The sequence below is a fragment of the Equus przewalskii genome, chromosome X, assembly GCF_037783145.1.
Source record: "Equus przewalskii isolate Varuska chromosome X, EquPr2, whole genome shotgun sequence".
NCBI classification, from domain to species: domain Eukaryota; kingdom Metazoa; phylum Chordata; class Mammalia; order Perissodactyla; family Equidae; genus Equus; species Equus przewalskii.
Window position 1 is genome coordinate 110,311,175 of NC_091863.1, and position 17,144 is coordinate 110,328,318.

Here is a 17,144-nt window from a genome sequence, read left to right on the forward strand (position 1 = left end):
TTGAAAATATTCAGCACAATGTTTGGCACTTATAAGTGCTCTATAAATGTCAATTCGCTGCCACCCTAACACACACACACACACACACACACACCTGCCCCCCATCACAGCCTTTAAATTGTAGGTATAAGCCTTTTTTTTTTCCTTGAGGAAGATTAGCCTTGAGCTAACTACTGCCAATCCTCCTCTTTTTGCTGAGGAAGACTGGCCCTGAGCTAACATCCATGCCCTTCTTCCTCTACTTTATACGTGGGACACCTACCACAGCATGGCTTTTGCCAAGCGGTGCCATGTCCGCACCCGGGATGCCAACTGGCGAACCCCGGGCCTCCAAGAAGCGGGACGTGTGAACTTAACAGCTGCGCCACCGGGCCGGCCCCGGTATAAGCCTTTGTAGATAGCCTTTGGTGGAGACACAAGACTCCAAACCCCTAAGCCTACTTTATGCATTCTCACCTTACCCTGCAGCTTCCCTCCTCTATACTCTGAGGATGTTTGTCCTTTAGAGCTAATGAAAGTAAGTTCCTCATTTTATAATTTATACCAGCTTTACTTTTCTGCCTTACTTGGAGAATGAAAGTCACAATCTACTCTAAAAGGGTGCCAATTGTACACAGTCCAGTCCTCCCAATATTGTTTGTGAAATGTTTCAGTTACCTATTGCTGCATAACAAACTACCTCAAAATTTAGTGGCTTACAATAACACTCACTTTATTTGCCAATGATTTTTCAATTTGGTCTGGGCTCATCTGGGTAGTTCTTCTGCTGGTCTTGCTAGCGGTCTCTTGTGTGGCTGCATTCGGCTGTTGGGGCAACTAGGGACTAGGCTCGGCTCACATGTCAGGATGGCTGAGACTCTCTTGCTCTCCATGTAGTCCGAGAACTCTCTCTCCACGTGGACTCCCCGCATGTTTTCTGCAGCAGGGTAGCTGGACTTCTCACATGGTGACTCAAAGCTCCCAAGAGTTCAAAAACAAAAACACCCAGATCTTAATCTTAAAATCCAGAACTGGCACAGTGTCATTTCTGCTGCGTTATATTGGTTAAATCAAGTCTCAGTCTCAGCCCCAGCCCCAGCCCAGATGCAAGAGAGGGAAATATACACAGATGTGTATACTTGCCTATTGCCTCATTTACTCAGCCTGATGTCTTGAAACTAGACCCTCTATTCTAGCTCTCTGGGTCACTGAGGCAGACAGACAGCAGGAAGCACTAAGCAGAGACTTCAACCATCAGAACATCACCTGCCTTTCCACATGCTTTCCTCTTCACCCCAGGCTCGTTGCTAAACTCCTCTTGATTTAGAAACTTCTTTTCAATTCCACATACACATATTGCATGATTACTGGGTGCTAGGTACTATGCTGTGCTCTGGGAACTCCAAAATGAAGAGTATGGTCCGCATCCTTGAGGAGTTCATACTGATGCCAACAAAGAACGGGGGTTAGAACCTATCTTCCCAGCTGACAGGAGGTGACCTCACAAACAAAATCAAAGGCTGGGAGACATCCAGGCTAGATGACGGCCATAATAGTCACTTGACCTAACAAGTCTGAGGACTCATTCACAAAGGGGCATCTGATTAGTCTAACAAGGCATAATTTTTATAAGGGCATGAGATGTTACCAGTTTGTGGCTTTATTGTTTAGATTAACAGTGTTTAGATTCTGAAACTATGAGCTAGCTACCTTTGCCCTGTAGGACCTAGTACCATTTGCATTGTTCATAACAGCTGCCAAACAAACATTTATTTTTAAGTCAAATTGAATTGACTTTTTTAATGTCTAATAAATGCTATTTTACTATATGTGACACTTAGAAGATTACTATTTTAAAAACCCCAGTAAACCTCCAAAGATGCATAGATATACACCCGCATATACATATATAAATAGCTATTAGTCCTAGATTATTTTAGTTTGCTTTTAACCAATTGCATTTTTTAAAGTTCCCAGACACTTCAAGAAGCGAATAGGCACCACTTACACTCCACAGCTAATCACTTTTAATTCTTCCAGCAGTCATTTTGATAATATCAGACATAATGAAATCACTCATCAGTAATGTGGGTCTAATTCCCCCTATGCAAAATAGTTCATTTTAATTCAGGTTTGGAATCCCTGCCAGAGCTCTTGAGGTTGCTCTTTTTATAGGGTCATTATTGAAGGAAGTTTATTTTTATGATAATAAATTCTTATACAAATAGATCTCACACAATAACACAGAACCCCAGCTAGTCTTTCCCAACAGTTGTCATGAGGAGTTATCATACTCCATATTACATGAGTAAGTAAGAAGCTGGCAGTTTCTGAACCACACCAAGTGTACTGATGGGGGTTATGAGGATGACTCCTGGATCCTTGATAGTCTGTCATTGCAATAAGAATCTAGATTAAATGGAATCTTATTAAATCAGATATGAATAAACTGAGGGCAGAACTGTTATTATCTCTAATGTAAATAAAGAATGAAATACATATTTCTTTACGCATGATTTTTCTTGATAGACTATGTGACTTGTCTGCCATTGTTGAGGCCCCTTTGTGTGGTTTTAATCCACAGTTTGGATACTTAAGAGCGTAACACTATTTTCACTCTTTAAAGTGACATGAGCTTGGTTAATGGAAGAAAAAAGATGAACCCCTGAGGATCTTCAACTAAAAGCATTACTTATGGGAGAAATCAGTCTTCCATGTGGGTTGGAGAAAATCAGCTGAAGAGAGGTGCTGAATGGCCAGGAAATGGGAAGGAAGTGAAAAAGAGGAAAATGGGAAGGGAATGAGGCAAGGCCATCTCCATGGTCTTGACCATTCTTCTTCACAATGGGATCCTTTCTCTTCTCCAAGCTCCTCCTTTCACACACAGAGCCTGACAGCCTAAAATTGCAGGAAGGAGAGTGGTGGTACCATTAATAGCTAAAGGAAAGAAATGTCCAGGCCCACCCCCAATTAGCCAGGTACTCTGTCTTTCAGCATAAAACTTGGAAAGTGACAGCACACATGGTATGAAAGATAGCTTTGTCTTAAAGTATCTAAAGAGAAAAAAAAGACCAAATTGCAGTCTTCAACTTACTGTGAAACTGTGTTTTATTCATTCCATTTTCCTGTCTTGGTATATCTACATCCCCACAAATGGATTTATGCTATACCAGTCACTATTCGTGTTAGAATCCTTGGACCAAATTCGCAAAAAAATATTCAGCCCTAACTAATCTTGATTATTTGTTGTTGCTGTTTAACTCAACCAGATCTGTGATTCATTAACTGCACGTCATGTTTTGATATGTGGATCAGGAATTGATCAATAGCTGGCAAAATTTAATAAAAGGAGCTCATTTCTGGAGAAACGAGCTCGTTGCCATGCCAACTATCGATCTTCCCTGATGGAGGCTCGGCAGTCGGTCACAAAATGGGCCCTGTTAGGCAGGCCCTGCTGTATGTCTGTAGGAAATCACTGAGTCGCCAACCTCAAATGAGTTCCTATAAATGACTTTGGATTCACAGTGGAGAGAACTAGGCTATACATATTTGCAGGAAAGACTCTACCTCACAATTGCATGGGACATCTCTATTCCATTGATAACCAGACAATCTTGTCACATAGCTGGTATGGAATGCAACATTATTGAAATGCAGCATTGGATTCCAGTTGTGCAGTGCTTAGCATATTATCACCACAGAAAGAGAATGAACAGCTTAATCTATTACCGCTTCATGTTTATGAAGTGTAAATGCAAAGAAGTCTGTTTACTCTGTGTCATTATGTACTCACTTCCTAGGTGTGAGAAAGATTAATAGCACCTTTATCAAAGAGAGATCTGGGTCTGCACTGTGTTGTATAACATAAAGGCCAGGGGAAAAAGAGAGAGGGAGAATAATAATCAAAGAACTCTTTGAACTTTTTGAAACTCTGAAAACTCCTTTAAAGTTAAGAAGTCATCAGAATATTTGAAAATGTCACAGATCCTAATTTGAGGAATTCCATTTGCTTTTATAGGAACTAAGACATCTTTAAATATAGAAATGGCATTTTACTATACTGTTACCAAGTGAATAAAGTGCTTTTAATATTTGTTCAACAAATGCTTATTTGAGCGCCCACAATGTAGAAGACAAAGCTCATGAATGTAACTGCTACGTGTAGAACATGTTTTGCAATCACACTGCTTTTGGGTTTTGAGATGAGAGGTAAAGTTGTCCCGTTTAAGCTTTGTCCAACAACCTTCAAGCCTCATGGGCATGATTTCTCCCTCTGCAGTCAACTAAACTCAGGAACCAGTTCACAATGGAGAGAGATGCCCACACTCAAAACAGAACCAACTTCACGTATGTGGTCAATTGATTCTTGACAAAGGTGCCGAAACCATTCAATGTGGAGAGGACAATCTTTTTAACAAATGGTGCTCAGAAAACTGGATAACCACATGCAAAAGAATGAAATTGGATCCTTATTTTATATCATACATAAAAGTTCACTCAAAATGGATCAAAGACCTAAGTGTAAGATCTAAAACTATTAAACTCTTAAAAGACAACATTGAAGGAAATCTTCATGACATCTGATTTGGCAACAGCTTCACGGTTATGACACCAAAAGCATATACAAAAAAAGAAAAAATAGATAAACCGGATTTCATCAAAATTAAGAACTTCTGTGCATTAAAGGATACTATCAAGAAAGCAAAAAGACAACCTACTGAATGGAAGAAAATATCTGTAAATAATATATCTGATAAGGCATTAATATCGATAACATATAAAGAATTCCTACAGTTCAACAACAAAAAACAACCCAATTCACAAATGGGCAAAGGACACATATATTTCCAAAGTAGATATATAAATGGCCAATAAGCACATGAAAAGATGCTCAACATCATTACTCATGAGCGAAATGGAAATTAAAACCACAATATGATACAACTTTACTCCTACTAGGATGGCTATAAGAACAAAAAAAAAAAGAAAAGAAAAGAAGTGTTGGTGAGAATGTGAAGAAATTGGAACCCTCATGCATTGCTGGTGGGAATGGTAAATGCTGCAGCCACTGTAGAAAACAGTTTGGCAGTTTCTCAAAAGGTTAAACATAGAACTACAATATGACCCAGCAATTCCATTCCAAAAGAATAGAAAACAGGTACTCAGTATTTGTACATAGCAGCATTATTCACAATAGCCAAAAAGTGGAAAGAACCCAGGTGTCCACCAACAGATGAATGGATAAACAAGAAGTGATACATACATACAATGGAACAATATTCAGTCATAAAAAGGAACGAAATTTGTTACACTGCTACAACATGGATGAATCTTGAAACATTATGATAAGTAAAACAAGGAAGACAAAAGGACAATTATTGTATAATTCCTCTTATATCACATACCTAAAATAGTAAAATTCATAGAGACAGAAAGTAGAATGGTGGTTATCAGGGGCTAGAGTGAGACAGATAGGGAGTTCATGTTTAATGGGGACAGTTTCAGTTAGTTCTAGAGATGGATAGTGGTGATAGTTGTACAACAATATGATGTACTTAATGCCACTAAATTGTACGCTTAAAAATGGTTAAAATGATAGGTATTATGTTATACATATTTTACCACATTAAAAAAAATAATAAACTTGAGAGATTATCAGATTTAAAAAAATAACAGAACCAGAATCATCTGCTATCATTCCCTTTTCTAATTAATACCCTCAGCAAAGACATATTTCTGCACTGTCATCCCAGCATCCTATGGTGTTATAATTGTCTGTTTCCTTCTCCATCTTACCCACTGCTGTGAGCATCTTGAGGGCAGAGGCTGGCTTTTCTTTATGATAACCAGACTGGATGGGAATGTGGGCTTTCAATTCAGATAGACCTTGGAGTCCAACTCAAAATCTGCCACTAACTAGCCAGGGGGCCTTAAGCAAGTTCTTGAATCTCTCTGAGACCGTGCTTTCTCACCTGCAGACTGGAGATCATTTTAAATGAGATGATACAAGTAAAATGCCTGGAATAATAAGCATTCAAAGCATCTTAGTCATAATAACATTAATTTTAATAATTAAAACTAAATAATCTTTAATTAAAAAATTAACTTTTGTAAATATAACGATTTATATTATAATTATTATACCCAACATCTAACACAGGCCTACGGCATAACTGGATAATGGCTGGTAAGTTGCAAGATATGTGCATTCACCACACTGTAACTGCCAATTGTAACTGACTCTTTCCCTGTTTCCTCCCTAGAATGGGAGTTCCTTGAGGGATGAAACAGTGTCTTATCTCAATATCTGCAGCATCTTATGTAGTACTTGGTACATAGTAGAAAATCAGTACATGTCTATTGAATGAAAAAAATGAATTAATGGGGGACTGGTGGCATTGGAAAATCAAATGAGAGAACCCTGAGGGAGGGGAGAAAGGAGGAAAGAGATAAGGACTGCTTGTGTGGCCATTCTCATCTATCTGGAAATTTTCCTAGAGCTCTTCTCAAGACTTGGAAAGTCTTGTGATTATTTTCAATGTGGAATTGCATTTCCTTGTTCATGCTCCCTAATTAGAATGTAGCAGTGCAGAAAGTTGCAGTGTATTTGCCTGTTTACTTGTTTGCCTCCCTCCTCTAGACTGTGAGTCCCTGGAGCCAAGGGACTGTCCTTCATTCACCTTTCTGTTCAAGCATCTAGAGCAGTGCCCAACACATCCTAGTAGGTGCTCAGGGCATGTAAAGGCATGGAAGAAGCGAAATAGAATTGGATCAGCTGTTCGCACTTTACTCCTTTACTCCAGAAGTCCTCCACTGGGGAGGCGGCAGACCTGGTGCAGTGCTTGGCATAGAGTAGGCACTCAGCGAACACTCTTGAATGAATGAATGAGTGAACCTTATTCCTTATTCAGATAGTCAATGTTAGGTTTGGGTTTTCCTTTTCCTGAGAAGAGGGACACAGTAGAAAATTCCTTACTCAATATCTCCCAAGCATGTTTAAAAGTTCTGCTGCTCTTTATGAACTTCACCTTATACAAATAAATAGAAATCTGTCCACGTTTTCAGGGTGTTAGAGAGGAAGATGTAAGAAATGTGAACAAATTGAGAGAGTACAACATGGAAAATAATAAAAGCCCAAGAATTTTCCATCTGAAGGACATTAAAATAGCAGACAAAGGGCAAGAGAAAGAAAAAAATAAGGAATGTAGGAGGTAGAAACTCATGGATGTCTGCACCCTGCAATCTGGAGGGAAGAACTTCATAGAGCATCATTTTTATTTAGAATGAGAGGATTGTCTTATTATGCTGCTGCTCTCTCTCTTCCCTGTGGTCTCCTCCTGCTGCAAGTCCTTAGAAAATGTTTTTGAGTGTACTGGCTAGTTCACATCCTCTCACTATTTTCAGTTTAGGGAGTCTAAGTTAAAAACAGTCCAGTGACTTGACTCCATTTTGCATAATTGTCCCTAGCTTCTGAGTTCTATATTGAGATCTCCTTTCTTTTAAAATACCATTACAAGATTTCCTAGAGTGGATGTTCATCCTAGGACATGTTTCATCATCAGGAACAATGAGTCACTCCATCCTGGAATATGTGTTAGTGATGATTCTTCACCATCACCAGCAAATACACCAATGTGTGGTTTAGCCAGGGAACAGTTACAAGCAGCAGTATTGAGAATCAGCCAGAACCTGCTGCTCCTGGTTACATAGGACTGTCAGCTATGGCTACAAGCAGCCCTGCGTGGCATCCATTCTCCATGGCTGATCCTGCACTCCATCCACAGTCCAGTCAGGCTTCACAGGGATGTAGAATTTAGCTCCAGTGACAGGTTAAATCCTGCTAGTACAAACTGTGCAGGCTGGTGCCAAATTCTTTTGTGATACAGGAACTCAGCTATAATAAATAGTGCTTGAAATCCAGCCATCAGTGGGACTTCCTGCCACATGGAGTTTTTTGTGTGTGATGGTATTTCTTGTAACACAAGTTGACCTGCATCGTTTGGGGCCCTGCCGTGCTTCCTTTCTAAGTATGAATGTCTGAAGAAGGCTGGTTACTCAGACTATTGCTTTGAAAGGGTCCTTCCATTTTTAAATATTTGGTAGCAAACGTAGTGTTAAGATACACAAAATTGGGAAGTCTCCATTTCATAAAGAAGAGATCTATAAGTATCCCTGATTACAAAAGGCAAACTAGGCTTCAATTTGTCAAACATCCCGACAATAAGACGATGCTAAATGTTTTGAGGATTTACAAAAAAATTGCACAAATGACATCTTTACGTCTCACAGTACAGCCTCGTCTTATCTGTTGACACCCCTTTCCAATTCCTTTTGCATTTTTTGAGGAAAGGCAGTTTGAAAGTTCCTCCACATTCAGGTGTGCCCCATTCATACACTCTTTCAGGACTGCTTGAGCCTGTTGCCACTCTTCTCAGAATTCCCATACTATACATACAAAGATGAGATCTCATCTTTGCTCTGTCGTTTAGCACATAAAAATAATCTTCCATTCCAATAAGAATAGCTCTTACATCGTGAGTTCAGGGCACATCCTGGGCTATATTCTGGGCATACAGTGAGGAGAAGGACACAGTTCTTATCCTTCCTTGAGGAGCTCAGGGGTTAACGAGGAAGAGAGCCAAGGAGTTGTGATCTGTTGTGATTCATGGTGTAGAGAGAGGCACACAGTAGATGCTTGACACTACTCGTTGATTTATTTTCCGATACACAACAAAGTCAATAACAACACAAAACCCATACTACAGCCTTTCTTTTGATTTGTCTATCTACTCTGCACTATTTCTCAAAAAGGGGTTGAATACAGGTAGGCCCCTACCCAGCAATAATTTAAGCCAAAACCTCCTCTGTGTTTTTAGCTCCTAACTTTAAGTCTGAGGAGTTCTCTTATAGACACAGAGAGAGATTTTTTGAAAGAGCTTTAAACATTTACTCAACACTAAGTAGATGCCAAGGACTGTACTAACCCTTTAATTATCAACATAATTCTTTTCACAAATGGGGAAACTGAGGCTGAGGGCGTTTAAGTAACTTGTCAAGGTGACACAGCTAATAAGTGGCGGGGCTAAGAAGGACTCTCCACTTCTTAGGAACATATAAGGCTGCCTCTTTTACATACATGTCGAGTTAACATAATTACAAATTACTATTTCTCCTCCTATTACTGAGGCAGGACATTCCAGATTGGAATTTGAAACGCATTTTACCTAAGGAAATATGTTATAGGTGGAATTTAGGTGTGGTTGAAATGAGGTAGGAAACAATTGGGAAATTAAATTACAGAGAAAAGCCAAGTCAGAAACCACTGAACAATGAGAAAGACGTCTCTCCCCCTTATGCTTGCCAAAACAGATTCATTTGTTACAAAGCTGATAGATCATCCCAGATGTCAATGATTATAAATCTCCACCCTGGAAGTTTAAAGAAGACTGTTGCCTCTCCAAGCTGGGCAGAAAGAGATGGTTAACATCTCTTTATAATTCTGTAATTCCTATATAGAATTATATAAAGAGAATTATAGAATATAATTATAGAAAAATATAGAATTATAATTCTATAATTTCTCGAAGTTATATTCAAAGCAGCTACCTGAGCATACAGCATGCAAAGACATGGACACTAAACTCACAAGGCCAAAACCACATAATTCTACTTGATAGCCAGGACAAGGCCATGGCATTTTTAGAAAATATTACTCAAACCACATTTTTTCTTCTTCTCCTCAGAAAGTCTAATCAGAGGAGAACCCAAGTGTGAATATAGTCTTCCTGGATCCAATGAGGCTGCCTATCTAAACACTACTGTTCAGTTGAACAGAAATATGAGCCAAACTACAATTACCTAATGCCAAAACAGTTTAGAATTCTCTTTCCTTTCTTCACACATGTGAAAATATGCTGCTACTCAAATGAGGATCGCTTAAAGTTAGGGAGTCATTGATTCCAGAATGAGCTATTTGAAGTGCATATTACAGAGACTTAATAAGAACATAAATGGTACAAACCAAATCCAAATGTAAGGAGTACACCGAAATCTTTTCCTTAATGGGAAAATGTTTTACATAATTCATTACTTGTATGTTAGAATGTTATCCTTAATCGTGACAATATTCCTTGTGGTCGAGATTTTCAGTTAGGCAGATGGGCATTTGGGGACTCCAGAGTTTCTTAGCCCACAACTCATGCACTAAAATGGATGTGATCTTGCCAGAGATATCAGTTGGCTAGGTTTGCCAACTTGGTCACTGGTGGATGGCTCTGGTAAGTCTGGGAGACAGCTGTGCACTCCCTTAGAAGGATGGAGAGAAAAGATCTCACCTGATTTTTCACTGGTGAACTCCCTGGGGAACCAATACCACTCCTTGCAGTAAGGCTAACCAAGGCCAAGCAAAACCACGCAAATCTAGAATAATTTCCCAGAGGCATAAAATGCTGTCCAATATAGGTGCAAATTACATAGACTCTCTCACTGTAGTTGAGAGATTCAGCTGGAACCTGAGATCTTCACGACCCCAGGAAAGAGGTCAGGGCATCCTCCCCAGGCCGCAGTAACCTACTTCTACTTTCACTGTTATGCTTCACCGCTTATTGATCTGGATTCTTGAAGAAATCATGAAGTTTTCTCATCTCTTTCTTAGGAGAAATCCTCTGCACAGAAATAATCCAAAGAGCCTAGAAATGCCCTCTGTCTGCTCTCTCCTGGCCCCACCCCAGCTCCACCCAACTATTCTCTCAATGCCTTCAAACTGGTTCTTGATGTTTTACACAGGACAATGATCACAGATCCTTAGGAATGGAAAGGTTTGTAGGGATCCTCCTACAGTCCAGCTGTGTCAGATTTACACATGAGTTCAATAGAAACCCAGATAGCTTAAGTGACTTGGCCAAGGTCACTTGGCTAGATTATGGCACCCCATTCAGGTGTCCAGTGTTGTCTTCACTACACCGCCTTCTTTGTCTTGAGATCACATTTCCAGGACTCTGCTATTGGCAGCACTCAGGCCCAGGACTGACTCTAGGCATTGTGAGTCATTGCCATGCTTCTGGGTACCTTGTTAGGGGTGGGAGTTGGTTTGAGCTGTTGAGAATTAGGCAGTAATTAAGGAAGGGAAAACTGATGGGGTTGCAGGAGAGACACACATTTTCCTAACCCCCACCACGCTTGTAGTTCAAGAACAGCCCAGGGGTCCTCCCTCCCCAGCTTCTACTTCCAATTCCTTAGGTTGCATTTTGTGACTCTTCCCACATGATCTGGGCTGCTGCTGATAATCCTCTTATCTTCACTTCTTCTGAGAACACATTGGAATGGAAATGAAGAGAAGAGCACAGTCTTTCTGTTGGTCCACATCCCCTTGGGGCAGGGGGACTGGGCCACTGGATCAGGGAAGACTTGCCCTATTATAGGGAGGTGGGTGCCAGCTTGGCCTTGGATAAGTGGACTGATAGGGGCTCAGTGAGGGCATCTTCAGGTGGCAATGGAATTGCTCTTTGGGGATCTGCGAGACAAAAACATCTGTCATCTGTTGGTATGATGGCAGGTAGGATAAGGTGCTGTAATTATAGACTCATGTTTGGAAGGGATTTTTTTAAAGATTTTAAAATTTTTTTCTTTTTTCTCCCCAAAGCCCCCCAGTACATAGTTGTATATTCTTCGTTGTGGGTCCTTCTAGTTGTGGCATGTGGGATGCTCCCTCTGTGTGGTTTGATGAGCGGTGCCATGTCCACGCCCAGGATTTGAACCAACGAAACACTGGGCCGCCTGCAGCGGAGCGCGCGAACTTAACCACTCGGCCACGGGGCCAGCCCCTGGAAGGGATTTTGAAAGCAATTTATACAACACATTTTTCTTCAAGACCCTACAAATATGATGAAGCACATTAGCCCCTTCTAACCACTTGGCCTGCTTTGGCACATTACAGAGGAAGCCACTTTATCAGAGTTCACTTTATTCATGTTAGTAGCTATCACTAGTGGCCACTATCATGTGCCACTCCCTCTATTCCATTTAGTTCACCTGAAAACCCTAAAGATAGGCACCATTATTAACCTCCTTTCACAGATGTGGAAACAAAGGTTCAGAGTTCTTAAGTCACTTGTCTCAGGTCAAGAAGCTAGTTAGTAGCAAGATGTAGAGATTCAAACCTTCCTAAAACTGTTTGACTACAGCCTGTGCACTGACCACAGGACATTTGAGTAAGAAAGAGAATGAGTGAATGAATGAATGAAGTGTGTGTGTGTGTGTGTGAGAGAGAGAGAGAGTGAATGAGAGGGAAAGAGACAGACAGACACAGAGAGGGAGACAGAGAGGGAGAGAGAGAGAGAGAAAGGAAGGGAGAGCCAGAGAAGTGTTTGTTGCGTAGTGGAGAGGTCAGGATGCACCAAAATCTCAGCTTCCAGAGGCTGCGAACCAGTTAAAACTTTGTAAGGAACGGGACGTTTTGAGATGGGGCAGGATGGGCCACTGTCCCCAATGCCAGGTAGACTAATAGCAGAAGCCACTATTTCCCCCCACCCTGGGTGCCCTTGAATCCTTGTCCCACAGCCCCTCAGGACATGCACCTGGGACGCTTGTCAAGACTAGAGCAGTATTTACTCACTTGTCCCTCCTCACTCCATCCTGAGACACTTCAGCGAGCAAAAAAGCACCATGCTTTTCCTACTTTAACTTTTCCAAAGCAAAAAGGCTGTGTCCATTCCCATGCCCAGGGCTGGCATGCGTGCCTTAACTCCCTCCCAAACACTCCCTGTGGGCAAGTCTTCAGGAACGTCTACCCCAGTGAGTGTAGGCACTTGTGCTTACACTTGACCCTGCACTTTGCAGATCCAAGCTGGGTGCGGCCCCATGTGAGTGCAAAATTCCCAGCAGAGTAGCTGGGCACTCTGAAACAGCCTTGGTCACCCCGGGCAGTGACTCTCAGGCTACTAGGTGAGCCCTGGAACTCTCCCACAGACTCTGTGCATGCTCCAGTCCTGCCGCAGCAGACTCTCGACCATGCCCAAGTCATACCCTAGAGGCAGCTCCAGGGGAGGTCAGGGGACTTCCCAGCCGCAGTTCCTGCAAGTTTGCCTCCCCAGATATGGGCTACTGGCATCATGCTCAACACTGCAGGAGGACAAGGACCCTCAAATCATGCCTTAGTCCTCCAGGATCAGTTAATTTCAACAGTGCGGTATACTTGACAGTATAAAATCATTTTCTCCCCTACTTCTTACATGGACTCAAAGAAGGGGTAAGTGATTATTATTATGCCCACTTTAAAGATGAGGAAGAAACAGAGGCAACGTGACTCCCTCAAGGACCACAGCTGGTCAGCAGCAGTCTACACAGACCTCCAGATCCTGTACCTCATGCCAGGAAGTTGCTGACGCCAGATTCGTTGAGCAATTGTGTCTCTCACTCAAAGCCTCTTCTTCGATTTTGGCACTTCCCTTACAACCTCAGGAGGAAAAGAAGAGGTTAGGGACCACCAACACCGGTTAAGAAACGAGACTTCATACATGGGTCAAGTTCGGTGGAGGAGGAGCCCACTAGATTCTAAAAACTTGGAAGCAAGTGCCTCAGTTTCCTTACATGTAAAATGGGGATAATAGTACTAACCGCGGAGGGTTGTGGAGGAGGTTTCTTGAGATGATTTACAGTCAGTCCCTAATATTTAACAGATGCTAAATAAATCACTGTTTTTTGTTGTTGTTGTTTTTTTTTGATTGTCACCTGAGCTACCATCTATTCCCAATATCCTTTTTCTTCTTCTCCCCGAACTCCCCAGTACATAGTTGTGTATTCTAGCTATAGGTCCTTCTGGCTCTGCTATGTGGGACGCCGTCTAAGCACAGCCTGACCAGCGGCGCTATGTCCGCGCCCAAGATCACAAATGGCGAAACCGGGCCACCCAAGCGGAGCGCCCGAACTTAACCACTTGGCCACAGGCCGGCCCCTAAATCGCTGTTTCCTTGCTTTCCTGGAACTCTCTGAACACCCTATGTCTCGAAAAGTTGTGAAGTCATTTTGTAAATGACTGGAAAGTCCGAGGTGAGGTGCGGGGGCTGAGAGAGGAGGCAACTTTGATCTGGCTGGAAGCAGATGTTAATGAGGTACTAGTTAACGTGAATGGAAATCTAAAAAAATTACAAGCGCAAGGAGCAGAAGGGCCAATCAGTGCACGGGACAAATAGGGCTGAGCCAGCGGATGGCTTTTTCTTGGCCAGACTTTGGCAGAGAGGAGCCAGATTTGGGGCCGTGGGAGCAGGGGTGGTTGTGCCGGGGCCTTTGAGGGTCGTCGGCCCTCCAGTGCAGAGCACCAATTGTTTGCCCCAGGCATCCTCGGCACTGATCCTCGACCTCGGGAAGAGCAAGGGAGGTGTTCCTCCCACTTGACTCTTGGCGGAGGATGTAGTGCGCAGCACCGAGGCAGGGAAAATTGAGACTAGGAGACGCAGGCTGGGAAGCAGTGGCCCGGGCAGCGGTGGAATGGCTGGGTAATGGGGAGCCCTACGCGCCAAACCAGCATCCCGCCTGGCCGGGGCTCAGCCGAGAGCTGGAATCTTCGCTTATCGCCTCTCTCTGGAGTGAGGTCCCACCGAAGAAATGGTCACACAGCTAGGGAAAGGAGCTTTTTGTGTCTGGTGTTCCCGACCGGTGCGGTTTTACAAGCAGACAGCGGTCTCAGCCCGGCACTGGAGAGAGAACCCGGGCTGGGGGGGGGGGGGGGTTGGAGGGGTGGGGGCTGCGTCTGCACGTTCTTGGACCACCCCAAGCTGGTTGGGCTCAGCCCTGGCTCAGCCTGGGTTTCTTAGCAGGAGTTTGGATTGCCTTACTTTTACGATCCCTAAGCATTTAAAGCCCCCATTTTCGAAGAGGCAGCCGGGGAGCAAAGTGACCTTCCGTCCCCCAAAGAGGGGGCGCTGTCAGCCCCTTTAGGTCAAAGTCCAGAGAAGGCCACCAGACAACCCAAAGAGCCCCTACTCCATCCTTGCTGCTGCGGAACGGTCATCCCTGGCCTTAGGGATCATCGAACTCAGGGACCGAGGTGAAGAGTTGCTGCACCAGACCCCCGCAACCTCTGGCCGCTGCGGTGAAAACTTCCCGGGCAGGCAGGGCTCTGGGGAAAGATAAGGGGACAGATTAAGTCCCTTCAGAGGACAAATGGCTTCAAAGGAAATTTTTAGAAGATTTTATGAGAAGAAGTTAAGGGGGGACAGGTAGGAGTCCATCCATTCGCCCAAGAAACAAGGTGAACCCGCGTCTCTACCTCGAGAGCCCAGGCACTGTGCGGGATGCACTAGGAGGACCTTTCCTTTTACAGGGGAAATTGAGGCCTGGACAGGGGCTAGGATTGGCCCAACGTCAATCAACTTGTAGGAGCCTAGCTGGGACTGGAAGCCAGCTCCTATTTCCGATTTGTATGACGTATGACACTGTTCCTTCTCTCAAAGGTAGACATCACACATCCTGTCACACCCACACCTTCCCCACCCTGCAAGCTAAGAGCTAGATCAAAAGGGCGAAGGCTACCTCGCTTTCCCGGGCAGCAATAAATCTTCCGCGCTCCCTGGCCTTCAGCCCGGATTATGAGCTGCTCCTCCGGGTTTGGCCTAAGACAACAGCGGGCTCCCGGGCGGCGGTGGCGCAGGCGGGCTCTGCGAGCCGGGGAGAGTGCGGCTCCCAGAGGTAAACGCTAATGACGGCCGCTCCAGCAGGGTCCTGGGTTCGGTCTGGGCTTTCTGGCTTGGCCCTGGGACCCTCGGCAAGGACCGGTCGAGTACCCCAGCCACGGAGAGAGACCAGGAAGCACGCACGCTGGGGGCTCAGTTCGTGCGCGGGGTGGCGGGCGGCGGCGGTTCAGATCAATGCCTTTTCCTCAGGCTCTTCCGCCGGGTTCGGGCTGCCACAGGTTTCCCAAAAGACCGAGGCTTGTCGCCCGCGTGCGCGTGAGTGCTTGTCTCCCTGTCGCGGCTGTTGGCAAGCCGCCTATTACAGCCGTCGAGCTCACATTTGAACCGCTTTTCGCCTGGAAATAGAAACTTAAACGCTCACCCGGATCCCCAGAGCCGCGGTGCAATATAGAAGAAGGGTAATAATGTGTTCGCTGGAGGCAACAAGTAATTCCCCGCATCAAAAGTACCCATTATTTTCAGGATTTTAAAAAATGTGTACATACATATGTATACACCAAGGATTCATCTGCTCCCCATTGCACACAGCACTTCGGAAATTTCTGTGTGATCTGCTGCACAGAGACAGACACCGGCATGGTATGGAAGTCACAGCAAAATCCCAGCCCCTGTCAACTTGCTGAACCGAGGCAGGTGAAACTGCTTGCGCCTGCTTTCCATGGTGCACAGTCTCCTGCAGTCCCGGGCGCTTACACTTTCAAACTTGCAATCTTCGCCAAAAGCTATGGCAAAAACCCACCCTTTGTCTTACAAGCCTCGGAAATGGAGCACAGCCCGATACAGGCTTCCCGGCCGGCTCCTCAGGCCTCCCTGGGCGCACCAGGCAGCAGTAACTTTCCTCATCGGGAAGGCGGGACACCCTCTTCTGCCCCGCGGCCTTAGGTGGGGGTGTCCGGAGAGGGAACTCTAAAGAAGCTAACAAGCCGCAGGGCCTGCTCTCCGCCGGGCAGGTGGTGGGTTAAAGACGAGAGGAGCCCCTGGGAGCCGAGATGCGCCGGGCGGGGTTGGGTGAGGATTCCAGCTGATCGGCGACCCAACCACCGCGTGGGCCCAGACCCGGAAGCCGGGCTGTAAGGGAGACTGGAGATTTCTTCTTCCCCCGTTCTAGAGTCAGCCTGAGGATCTGCTCGTCACGGAGGAGACCCCTGGGAAGGGATCGGGGTGGGTAGCAATTTCCCTTCCAACGAGAAAGAGCCTAGGGGGTGAGCAAAATTTCACAGGAGCTGAGCACTCCCCTCCCCTCGCCCGCGGCTCCTGGATGGACCCAGGCCCCTACCAACAAATAAGTCCTCTTAACTGACAGGTGGGGAAAGAAGTGCGCCAGGGCACAGGACTAAGAGTGTATGTAGTCCTGTGGAAATCGAACATGTGCACGGAGGGCGCGTGTAATCGGAGACTAGAGGATGTGTGTATTAGTGTGTGTGGGAGAGAGAGATAGAGACAGAGAAATAAGAGAGAGAGGGGCAGAATGGACGG